Source organism: Pelodiscus sinensis, chromosome 2 (genome assembly GCF_049634645.1).
Source record: "Pelodiscus sinensis isolate JC-2024 chromosome 2, ASM4963464v1, whole genome shotgun sequence".
Classification (NCBI taxonomy): Eukaryota; Metazoa; Chordata; order Testudines; family Trionychidae; genus Pelodiscus; species Pelodiscus sinensis.
The window spans coordinates 182,981,457-182,994,377 of record NC_134712.1 but is presented as its reverse complement, the minus strand read 5'-3'; the positions used below and the strand labels follow the sequence as shown (position 1 = coordinate 182,994,377).

General features: G+C 41.6%; 1 long non-coding RNA gene across 1 annotated transcript in view; it reads right to left on the bottom strand.

Moving 5' to 3' along the window:
- Positions 1 to 12,305, bottom strand: part of LOC102453666 (uncharacterized) — a 106,009-nt gene extending 93,704 nt beyond the window's left edge. Inside the window, exon 1 of the long non-coding RNA XR_332225.4 lies at positions 11,974 to 12,305. This is a non-coding gene — a long non-coding RNA (uncharacterized LOC102453666). The remainder of the gene's footprint in view (positions 1 to 11,973) is intronic.
- Between the last annotated feature and the right edge of the window lie 616 nt (positions 12,306 to 12,921).

Sequence of the window (12,921 nt, the reverse complement as noted above, 5' to 3'; positions counted from 1 at the left end):
AGGACAGAGCTATAATTCAGAGGTATCTTGATGAATTGGAAAACTGGGCTATTGACAGCAAAATGAAACTCAGAGACACAAATGTAAGGTGCTGCACTTAGGGAAGAAAAACCAAATGCAGATACAGAATAGGGGATAAATGACTTGGAGCAGCACAGCTGAGAAGGTTCTGGGAGTTGTGGTGGATCAGAATCTCAGCATGAATCAGCAATATGATGCTGCTGCAAAACAAGAAAAAGGAAACGCAACTTTAGATTGCTTTAACAGAGGCATAGCATGCAAGTCACAGAGGTAACAGTACCGCTCCACTCAGTGCTGGCAGGCCTCAGCTGGAGTACTGGGTCCAAATTTGGTCATCAAAAAATAGAAAGGATGTGAGAAACGGGGAGTGACAAAGATGATCAAGGGGATGGAACTGAGATGTTTACTTTGGAAAAGAAGAGACGGAAGGGGGGACATGATAGAGGTCTTCACATTCCTGAAAGGCTGCCATAAAAAAGAGGAAGGTTTTTCTCTCTTGTCATGGAGGGCAGGACAAGAGGCAATGGGTTCGAACTATAGCATAGAGGATTTGGATTAAATTGCAGGAAAAGTTTCCTAACTGCACAAACGGTAGCTAATGGAACAGCTTCAGGAGATTGTGGAAGCTCCTTCATTGGAGGTTCTCAAAAGGAGTCTGGATCACTAGCTGTCTAGGATGATTTAGATCAGAGGTTCTTACAACAAATTATTTGGCGGCCTCAGGAGGCACCCACCAACTCATGCTGGTGGCTGCGCTAACACTCTTTTTCCTAAAGTGCCTAGTTAGCTTTAAGAAAAAGCAAATAAAGAGCATGTGTATTCAATCCCCATCACTGTAATTTATTTATGTCAGGAATTTTTTTGCAGATTAATAATAAAAATATTACTGTGCCAAGTGACAGCTGTATGTTTGTTCAGATCACTTCTCAGCAAGTTCCAGGACAAATTAAGCCCTGGATGGGGGGTGGCAGAGACCGTGGGGGACATGATGGGATGTGACCTGGGGAGGCAATGGCAGCCCCGGGTGATGGAAGGGTAGATGCAGGGCCAAGAAGGCAGTGGGATCCAGGGGCAATAGGGAGGGGGACATGCACATGGAGCCAAGGAAGAGGAGGAGGGTGTGTGGCGAGCCCTGCAGCTGGATCTGGGGGTTGGCACTTGCTGCCGTGTGGCTGGGGTTCAGTGCCTGTGGCCAGAGCCCAGAGCTGGGGGCAGGAGCCGCATAACTTGGGAGGAGGTCAGCACCCAGATCCACAATAGCAGCTACTGCACAGCAGGGGCCAAGAGCTAGAGTCCAGGGCCAGTACCCACCACTACATGGCCAGAGCCCAGAGCTGAGTACTGGAGCCTGGGGCCACAGCCAGATCCAGGGGCCAGTGCCCACCACCACGAGGCGGAAGCCAGCACCTACTGCCATGCACCCACTGACCGGCGCCTGCTGCTGGGGGGGTCAAGGATCCGCACCCAGAGCAAGTGCCTGCTGCAGCACTCCCAGGTCCAGGTCTCAGCACCTGCTGCTCCGCAGCTGGAACTACAGGTCAGCCCGGGGGTTGGAGCATGCAGCCAGGGGTTGGTGCCCACAGCTCATGACTACCACCAGGTTTGAGGGGGTCGATGCCCACGGCTGGCACTGCGTGGCCAGCGATGGGGACTGGAGTCTGTTCTGAAGCCCCATGGCCAAAGGCCAGGGCCGCATGACCAGAGCTGGGGGTCAGCACCCAAAATCCTGCAGCCGCAGCCAGATGCTGGCACCTGAAACCTCCTGGCTGGAGGCCTGGTCTGTGCAGGCAGGTTCCCTAAATTCTACCACTGGAGCCTGCCTCCCAACCACCGCAGGGCTGGAGCCTGAGCTTCATCTCCTTTTCCTCCCCCCCCCCCAGTAGAGAACTCACTGTGCTCCTGCAATGTTGTGTCCACAGCTCTTCAGGGACCATGCAGAGCTATGCAACCAGGAGGAACAAGGGAGGGAGGGATGGAGGGGCCGATGCTTTGCCTCCCCCACTCTCCCCTCACTGCTCAGGAAGTTGTCATGCCCACAGGAAAACACCCTGGTATCTGTATTTGAGAAATGCTGGTTTAGACATAACAAATACTACTTCTTGTCAGGGATTAGATTAGATAGCTCTTTTGCTCCCTTTTAACCCTTTGGTTCTAAGTTATTAAATGGTTCTGTCTCTCCATTCATTCTTGGTAGTGTCCTCTGATAGCAGTTTTGTTTCTCCTACCTCTTAGATTTATAATTTTGAAGATATTTTAACCCTGGACTTTCTCTAGGGATCACATTAGCATTTTACTGTTACCTCAGAAAATAACCCATCAATTCACACTGTCTTTTGGGAAGAAAAATCCTGTTTAATTGGTTAACAGGTTAAACATTATGTTTAACTGATTAAAGGGGGGATAGGTGGGCTGGGGCACCCCTCCCCTATTGCGAGAAGGGCTGCTCCAGCTGGGGGACCAGACTGGGCCCGCCACGGCCAAGGGGTCTTCCGGCTGACTGGAGCATCCCCTGCCTGCAGTGGGGCCCATGAGGCTGAAGCAGATCCCTGTCTGCAACTAGCAAGTAGCTGCTTCAGCCCCTACCAGTTAGCTATTCACATCCCTAGTTTCTAGTTTGTAAAGACTCTTCATATCAGCCGTAATAAACTAGTAGTCCTGTGGCATTTTAGGGTGCATCTACACTGCAGCCTTAGCTCAAAATAGGCTACGCAATTTGAGCTACGCAAATTGTGTCACTTATTTCAAGTTAAGTTTGAAACAGCTTATTTCATAATTAGGCGCTGTCTACATGGTGCCAAATTTCGAAATAAACTGCTATTCCGAAACATCCCTTAATCATCATGGAACGAGGTTTACAGGGACATCAGAATAATAAGCCCGTTAAATGTCAAAATAACAGGCTTGTTCAAAAGACGCAGAATAGCTATTTCGGGATACCGGAAATATCTCAAAATAGTGCCGCAGCATAGACGTACCCCTAGCAATGAACAAAAATAGAAATTTAACAGAAAAATGTTAAGAGTAAGTAGACTTGCTCTCCTGTACTCCATTACAATACAATCGCGGGGTGAAATCCTGGCTTTCCCAAGCCCGGCCCTAAAATCAGTAAGAGTTTTAGAGAAGCCAAAATTTCACGAGAGTCTTGTGAGCAGTGGTTTCTAATGGTTTTTCATAAGCTTGCGTATCGAATGATGGTGTGCAATGTAAACCTAGAGTATTTTTATTGAAGTAAAATTAACAATCACTGCCATACAGTAATATTTACAAGGTAAAGGTGTTTTCCTCAGTCCAGCCAGCTGAGTTTACAACACTAAATAATGCTTTCTTGGGATGAGTGAAATGTATTTGAAAATAAATAACAAGACAAATTTTGATCTTAGTTCCACCAATGAACAACTGGACATATGCCAGAGATTTATACTAGTGCAACAGGGCAGAATTTGGGCTAAATTTTTTACCTACCATGAGCATTTGAAGCTAAAGCAAATGGTGGCCATTTTATTTCAAAATGATTACATAAGACACTGTTAAAAACCGTTTCCAACTTTCCGAACTGCTTTTAAGTCAATCAAAAGGAAAACATTATTAAAGTTATTTAAAAACATTTGTTTTTCCAACACTGAAATATTAAGGACTGTTCAGCCAGTATTAAAAGCAATAGAAATTATTTAAAATAGCTAAGATTTCCAAACAGTAACATCTGTTATTCTGCTACACAACACCATATTAGTTAACTAAAAATAGATCTGGTCCAAATTTTCTGAATTTGTGGTGCGTGAGGTGGGAGATGGATTTTTCAGAGTTTTTTTTTTTAGAGAACATTTAATTTAACCCCTCCACCCAGCCATATTATAAAAAATAAGGAAATTATTAAATAAAGATCTAATCATTTGTTCCTTTTTAAATTCTGGAACAAGTACAACTGCATATAGATAAGAACACTCAATAGCCCCAAATTAAAGATACTGTACCAGATCCTGACCTGGGCGCACTGGCATCATTCCAGTGAAGCCAATGGTGCAATGCTAGTTTTTGCTAAGGATGTGGCTCATCAAACTATTATGAATACGCATCTAATCTTGCAGCATTCAACCAGGCAAAATGTGTGCTGATATCAAGAGGAGTGATGCTTGAGTACGCAGGTTAGTCTTGTTTTCATATCCCCCATTTCAATACTTAACTGTGGCTAGGCAGAAGTAAACCTTATTGAATGGGAAAAAAATTAGACCTTCACAATACACATTCTTCTAATTTTAACTTCTGAGTTATTTTCCTCCTCTCTGAGAAGTAAACTCCAAATACATGTGAAATCAGTATGTACAGTACATTGCCACAGCACTATGCAGCTGCTCAGACAATATAAAATAGCATAGTTTCCTCAGGGGGAATGACGATTTATATCATCGGAGGTTCTTGCCCTAATACTTTTGTTGCATCTGAATTGCTAAATTTGCTGTTGAATTGAAATAGTAATGGATTGGGCCCCTACATTCATAGCCTAACTTTGCAATAGACTCTGTCACTTTTTGAAATATTACCATTTGCTTTTTCTTTAGCTGTACTGCAGAAAACATTTTCAAATAAACCATATTATGACAAAGTGATAATATGACCAATAGCTCAGCAAATAGATCTAGGACTTGAACAAAAAAGATAGATGGGAAACTGATTCTCAGAAACCCTGCTAGAAACTCAGAAAAGCTGCTGTTTCATATACAGTAATATGAATTCAGGTGGTCACTATTTTCTCCATCATTGTTTTTAGCATATATAAATCTGCATTGCGGAGCTCATATTCTGCCTCTTTCAAAGCCTTTCAAATTCAATCCTTTTCCCACAATTTATGCTGATTACAGGTTTATAAATCTTAAAGATTCATGTAATTTTTAAAGTTCTGTTTAAAATGCTGATTTCTACTTGTTTGCTTTTCATCTAGATCTAGAGTACATGGATTATAAATATGCATCATTTACCATTTTTACTTGCTTTTCATCATGATTTTGAATACTTTAAAGTGAACCTGAGTACTATACAAGAACTACATATTCTTATGTTTTTCCTTTTTGCCCTCCATCCCCAATTTAATTTCATTTACAAAAAATATACAGATTTTAATACTAGAATTAAATCGTTATTTTATTTTAATGATGAGGACATCCCTTACAAATTGCAATAAATTAAATCAAATTCAAAAATACCTCATCATAAAATGTATATTGTTCACCTTGGCAATCGTCATATTTTAGGACAATACTTCATAATATATAACATTTTTGTAAGAATAAGTGCAGTATTGGTAATAATAGACGCCACCACTGTGCTCTTCTATTCAACTTTTCTGATAAGTGGAAAGAGACCAGCTTTTTATTATTTGTATAAATTGTGGACTGATTTAAATTTGACTGTTCATACCTTTTACAGAGACTAACAAAGAACTTCTTCTGTATTGCTGTCACTCTGTAGTCCCTCATTATTTAATAGTTGTTCTTACCTGCTCCTTTTGTAAATGAAATAGTTGGACATTTAATGATTAAAACAAAACACTTTTGCAAAGCATTTTTTTTAATCCAGTTATTCTACAGGCATTTCCTCCAATGATCCCACATTCTCCCACTTCCAATGGGTCCTCTCTGGTGTTTTGTGTTTTAAACAACACACACACACACACACACACACACACACACACACACACACACACACACACACACACACACACACACACACACACACACACACACACACACACACACACACACACACACACCCCTCTCCTCACAATGTTCAGTAAATTTACAGTTAACTGTATAGAGCATTGTTTGGATTTTCATTTAGCTTAAGCTAAAATCCTGCAAGTATAAATGTTTTCATATATGGTTTTAAGCACAGTTAAATCCAGGGCCATCAGTTCTACCTTTGCATTTAGGATTTTTAAAAAGTCTAATAGAGACAAAAATGATCATAGTTGTGTCCTCAGTGTGCCTGTGAAAATACTGTAAATGTTATAAGGATCAAGCAGTGCTTGCATCTCTTAAAAAAAATCAGCTCAAATACATGTTTCAGTTTAGGATGTTTAATAAATGGTGCAAGCTTCTAAGTGCAGCATCTCTTTAAACCAAGATTTAGAGTGGTCAGCATTTAATTTCAGTACAGCTGTATGTTTCATATAATTATCTAGTAACAATAACAGCTATGCCAATAATACTGGAGCCTTCAAAAGCCACATTTCAAACAGTAACATTTATGTGGTCTCCTGTTACCATTTGGAAGCCATTATGAAGCTATTTATATCTCATTTTTAACTTTAAAAAGCAGGGTGGGGAGAAAAAGGTACATGGATTTCACTCAGCCCAAAGTTCTAACAGTGATTTCAACAGGAATTGTTTGAAAGATAATTTGTGATTCTCTGACTAGCCATGCTAAGATACCAACTAAAGCAGCAAGAGTCCGACTCCCTGGTAATGTACAAAATCCCAACATAGCACAGCAACTGAAAGATACATTCATTAACTTTGGGTTTGCATCTTTAAAAGGTCAAGTGGAATGCTGACTGGTAGACAATCAGTTTGCTTCAGACTTTTTTAATTAGACAAAAGGTTTACAGTTGAATACTGCAGTGTGCCCCACCCAACTGGCTGAGAATTATAATATTCTTTACTCACTGTATTGTAATGCTGTTACAATTTTCTAATTAAATACACTGCATACAGTATAGTATGTGTGCATGTTCTGTGAACATATTCCCACAAAAGTGTCTTGACAACAAAATCATGCATGAACAGAAAAACCAAAGAATGAAACAATGAAAGGACACAGTATTACTGAGTTTTTCTGCAATAATGGCAAACTACTCCCCACCCGCCTTGCAAGTAGGAAACCAATTGTTTAAAAATGTGAGATTTTTAAAATAATCACTCAGAGGAATTGGGGGGGGGGGAGGAGTTAAAAAAAATCATAAAATGTGACTGATGCATATTATCTGATTATAGCAAACAAAACAAAAATCTCCCCTTACTAAAATAAAAAAGTGATTTATTATCTGAAGATTATTTTTTCCTCTATTCATGCTATATATGTGTGGAAGCTTTCAGTCTTGTAATGGTGTGTAAATACATCAGCTGGTAGCTAGGTTTGTATTAAAAAATAATAACCAGGATTTCACAGAGATAAGAAATAGTTTTGAAAAATCCAAGTCAATGGTAAATCAATTTAATTCATTAATATAATGTTGCTGATTCTAAATTCTTCACCTAGTCACTTTTTTTCTTAATGGTTGCAAGTCATAATAAAATTATGCACACAAATGTTGAAAAGTCAAATCATCATGCTATGAAGAATATTTAAACATACTCTTTTAAGAAACAGTAAATATTTTCTGTGCTGACCAAGAAATTTCTCTCATAAGTAGGAATACTCCAAGGTGGGTTTTTGCCACTCCAGGTCTTTACCATGTATATTCACAGTCAAGCTAAAATAAATATTCTAGTGATCAGAATACTCCTCAAGATGAAAGAGTGGCTTAGAGCAGCAGACAGTGAGAAAATGTTTACCAAAGTCAAAATGAAGTGGCATTTAGTTCATCCAACTAAACAGAAAGCAGTCTAGAGGGCAAATGTTTTCTAATGAAGGCCTGATTTCTCCCTAACTTAAAGCTTTATTGAATTTGTTACTCTCCCACTTTTCACTTGGGGGTAGGGAACACCTAGGCTACATGTGCCTAATTTTATGCGGTATTCACAGAGCTTTTTATTTTTGTCAAAACAAAAATATTATCCTCTCCTCCATAATGTAAATATTTGTAACTATTAAAGACAAAAGACATTCCCCATCTTTGAAGGTATTGGAAAGTCCAAGGTACATACCAGGAATTCTATTAATCAACCATTAGGTAGTCTTCATCAAAGTACAGCAAGCTTTCCTCAGCTCTCAACACATACTTCATGGGAAGGCGCTGGACAGTGTTTATTTTTACCAAATATAAAGTACATTATGGCAAGTATCAAAAGAAAATTAAACTCTCAAAATAAGTGAACAGTTAACATTTTGTGATGCATTATAATCTTGCTGCATTTTTTTTTCCCCTCTCCACTTGCTCATTAACTCTCAAAATTCAGTAAGTTATTAATTAGGTGCTACAGTACCTACTTTCAGCTATTTCTACATTCCAGTAAAGGCTACCATCTCTCCAAACATTAACAAGTTGAATGTTTGGTGGTGCAATAAGGATTTGGATTCCCAAGGAAATGCTTAGTCAGTTAAATTTTTAAAAAGCTGAATCACTAATTCAAGCTGGAAGAGACTTTTGGGGAGAACTCATACTGCTTTACAGCTTGTATCACAGCTAAAGATATCTGCAATATGCTATGTTTCAGAAAATTTCGATGCAATCAACTGATCTATTTAGATAAATTATTACGTCTACTGAAATCCACAAAAATGTGTAGCAATACTTCTGGTATTTATACGCTGCATTAACTTCAATACAGGAAGTAGTAGTAATGTCAGCTGTATTGAAGGTGTGCAAGATGCAGGTATTTGTAAAGATAGTCATTTATGGGTTCCACTATATTCATGCATAAAAATAGAGATTTTTAGTGTGTCCAAAGTGATATTAGAATCAAGATCTCTTTTTATTTAAGTCAACATAGAAAAAGGGAACTTGTAATGGTCAATGTTTAATGTTTTGTATGGATACTTTTCCATGCCACTGCTTTTATGAAAATTATTCTGCTGAATAATATATTTTAATGTACAATGGCAAGAAGGGAACAATAAAAGCAGAAGAAAAGAGCTTGTTTAGAAGGGATCAACAACTGTAACTACTATTTTTTACAATTTTCAAGACACAGCAACTTAATTTCATATTCCTACCAAACCACTTCCAGTAAAAGTGTTTTCTGCAGTTTCCTTGCACACTAAACAAGCCATAACTAAAGTTTGGCTATTGCAGAATGACTAGAAGAGGAAAGGTAAGTTCCCCTTGCACTATCAATGTTTTTCTGCACCATGAAAATTTAGTGCACAAGCCTAATTTTAATAATCCCCTTCTGGGCTAAAATGAGATTTGCTATATCAGTGTTAAAAAACGATCTGTTTATTCAGCTTGTACAGTGATCTAGCAGTAGGTGGGTGTTCTGGAATGTTCATACACACAACACTGTGCACATATTTACTGAGATAACTTGAGGAGTTGCTGTTCTGGAACATTCTCACACAGCAATTACTGTGCAAATAAGCAGACCCTGGAGCACAGGCATTACAACCACCACAACTCCTGCAAAAGGATAGGCTTGGAAAAACATTCTGAAGGGTGGTTTTGCTTAATTTTTTATGAGTATATAAATATGGCTGGATTTTGAATTCTAGAAAAAATTCTCAAAACCTTTCCATCTATACATTTTGGAGGGTAAAATATTCCCCTCACCCTTGACATACATTTTAAGACACTCCACTGGGAGTATACCCAGTGTCCAGGAGATATAATTTTACTATTGCAAGTGTAGACCGCCAGTTATTAACATTCACAATGTTTAGATGCATAAGGAACTCATACACCACACAATGGTATCGAGGGGGAGGGGGAAAGCACTTCTTGATGAGTGATGCTACACTACCATTACTTTAAATTAATGATAACAAATACTGGTCTGTTGGGTTTTGCTTTCTTAACATGGTTTCCAGATGAATTTTGTAACTGTTTGATTAATGTAAAAGATTTAGTGTCTGACTTTTGCCAGAGCATTCACACAGGTTTCCCCCACCTTCCACTAATCCCCCTCCTCCCACCTCTGCCAATAAACCTCAATCCTATGTACACCGAATATTCCAGAAATGGGCCCTTCTCACGTTCTGAGCAGCGACTCCCAATCACACAAAACCGTGTGATGTTTATTGTAAGGAGTATGCTAAGTCACACTTGCTTGACTTATGACTTAATTCAAATTTTAAGAAGGGGTTTCTAAAGGAACAGAACTGGTACACGTAACCCCCTGCACCACAAGGGCAGCTCTCCCCAAAATGGGCAACAAATAATTGTTCTTAAAGCTTTCACGTTAATACTGAAAATGCCACAATTTCTACTAAGATAATCACAGAGTTGGGTCTCTACTATTATTCATCAGTGGCTACACTTCTTAAATACAGAATGTGCTTTTTCCACCAAATAAACCTTACATAACTAAAACTTTAATTTTAAAAGTATGATAAATGTAATCCTAAATGCACTCATTCCTTTCAAAAGGAATCTCCAATTCCAACTGTCACTGATTAAATATTAGGTTATCATTTAAATAAATGTGACATAAAAGCCTGCAAGCCTCTTTACACTGCATCACCTGATAGATTTCATTTTGTTTGTTTTGTTTTTCCACTAAGATTTACAACATTAAAGGTGGGCCATGGGGTCTGAATATATTATAAACTGTCCTATTTTTGTGGCTTTCTGCACATGTTAAGAGTCCAGAAAAATGGACTTAATGGCTAATATCCCTTTTGCCAGCCCCTGCTTCTATAGTGAGTTTTAATGAGGTTTTATACTCAGTGTGTCATCTGAAATTAAATTAGCATCTTCTTGATGACAGACAAAGTACATTTGTTTGCTTAGAAGCAAACACCGGTGTCTAGCTATCGGACACATTCTTTTAGTGTAGTCATCTACTCCTGGGAAATCAGAATGGCTTTTTCCATAAGGTATCAGTGCCTCCACATCTGCTGGCAAAAATCAACTCTCACCTCCCCCTCCCTGCCCGGCGACGCCCATCTTCATTTCAGAGTCAACAAACGTCCAGTCGAGACAAGCCAGCCACATGGGACAATATTAACAAGAGTCAGTGGCTGACACACCCATTTTACTAATCAGTGTTTCTGCTTATTTTGAAGCATCTTTCCAACAAGGCTAAAGATAATAAACTCAATCCATAATAGGCTACATTAGTAGTTGCATAAACATATCTTCATATGAAGTTATGTGAATTTATAGCATGTTGCGTTAGTAGCCTCTAGTGCCTTCACTCACAATACAGTTTCATTACATCAGTTTCTCCTCTATTGATAACTCCCATTTCTTTTTCTTGGCAGATTGCATTTTAACAATTTGACATACACTTCTGTGGCATCTGACAAAGCAAATTGGCCATCACTGGGCTCATTATAGGAGGATACTTTCTGCTTCCTAGGGATGCTTCCTCCATTGATGTTATAGATCTGTATAACAATCAGATTATTTTCCTTCTTGCCAGAAGATGAAAAAGAGCTAAAGCCTAAGAAACCCACACACTAAAAAGAAGTCTGGATATATATTGCATGTACTTATAAAGCAGCACCAACATAGCTCTCCAGAAAGATATCGTTCGTTATTTACAGTTTCACGTGGACGGTCTCATAAAGAAGGCAGTTTTTCTGAAGAAGTGTAAAACTTTCTCCTCTCCAATTTTTTTTTTACCTTCACACACCTAAATGCCTCCTTCCAATACATTCTGCAAAGAGGGGAACCGCCAAAGAGGAGCCTCTTTTTAAAATACCCCCGTTCAAAAACAATTTTTTAGCTAAGGACTCTGTAGCGTGCTAGAAAACGAGAGCACCAGGTGCATGACGCCGGAAAGCCGCTGGAGGCTGATGCTCAAGTGTATTGTTAGTCCACCCCACCGCACCTTCGAGATGGGAAAAATCACCATCCCCTTCCCTCTCTCCCTTCGAATCGACCCACGCACGACACCATCACGCCCAAGCTGCCTGCTCTAGGCATCCAGGAAACAAGACACCTGACCTGCAGCTAACAAACGTGGCCGTCGGCGACTGCCTGGCTCTGGTTAAAAAGCAGGGCTCAAACTCACAACAGCAATGGCAGCAGGCGCAGCCGCCTCTCCACGTTGCGGCTCACTGAGGCTTTGCGCTGCAGCAGCCAGCTGCTCTCCCTAGTGTGTGCCCGCCCCAGCATGGCTATAAGGACTCACTCACCTGTAGCCAGGCATCGGCACTGTAGAGACTGGTGGCATCCGCCTCTGGCGGCAGCAGCTGTGCGAGGCGGGCTGGCAGGCAGCGCACACGAGGCACACGGGGAGGGGCGGTGGTGTCATATACCAGACACTACCATTCCGCCCCCTTACTTATGGGGGAAGCGAGGCGGCGCGCCTGGCGATCAGGTGATAGCGCAGCGCCCTACCCTGCAGAGCCGGGTGATTCCTGCCGGGCGCGGGGAGAGGAGGAAAAGGGACCCTCCCCGCGTTCGGATTTGGAACTCCCAAGTCATTAGCATTCGAGAACGCGCGGCCAGGGAGGGCGGCGGCGGCAGCAGCAGCGGAGGCACGTGACCCCCTGGCTGGCTGGCTCACAAGCCCCGTGTGAATTCCGGCTCCCGCATTCCCAGCCCTCCCACCTTCCCGGAGCAGCGGCCCCGCCGCGGCAGGGGAAAGCCCCGGGTTAGTATCAGTGTGATATTGTGCGTCACCCCCCCCCCCACCACCCTTCGCGCGCGCACACACACAGAGCTACAAAGAGACACACAGGCCCAACCTCTCCCCTGCCGGGGGGCTGCTCCAGGCCACGTGGGGGCTGGCGCAGAGCCGTCCTGAAGGCAGAGCACAGACTGAGCATGGGGGCACCGCACCTTCCAATGGCGCAGAGCCCCAGCGTAACAGAGCGCCGGGAGCCACGCTGCCAGTGTGTAGGGCGGGGCTGGAGACTGGGGGGAGCGGGCGCTCAAGACTGCTGTGCACCCCGCTAGCCCAGGCTGCCCTAAGAGCTCTCGGGCCATTGGCAGCTGGCTGAAATGCCCCCTCCTCCCCCAGCCCCTCGCAAAGCAGGTCCATACTCAGGACGGGCTAAATACAGTCACACAAGCATCCCGGCTCCCAGCTGTGCCACGCGCTCCTTGGCTGCGGAACCACGAGAATCCGGCTCCAGGAG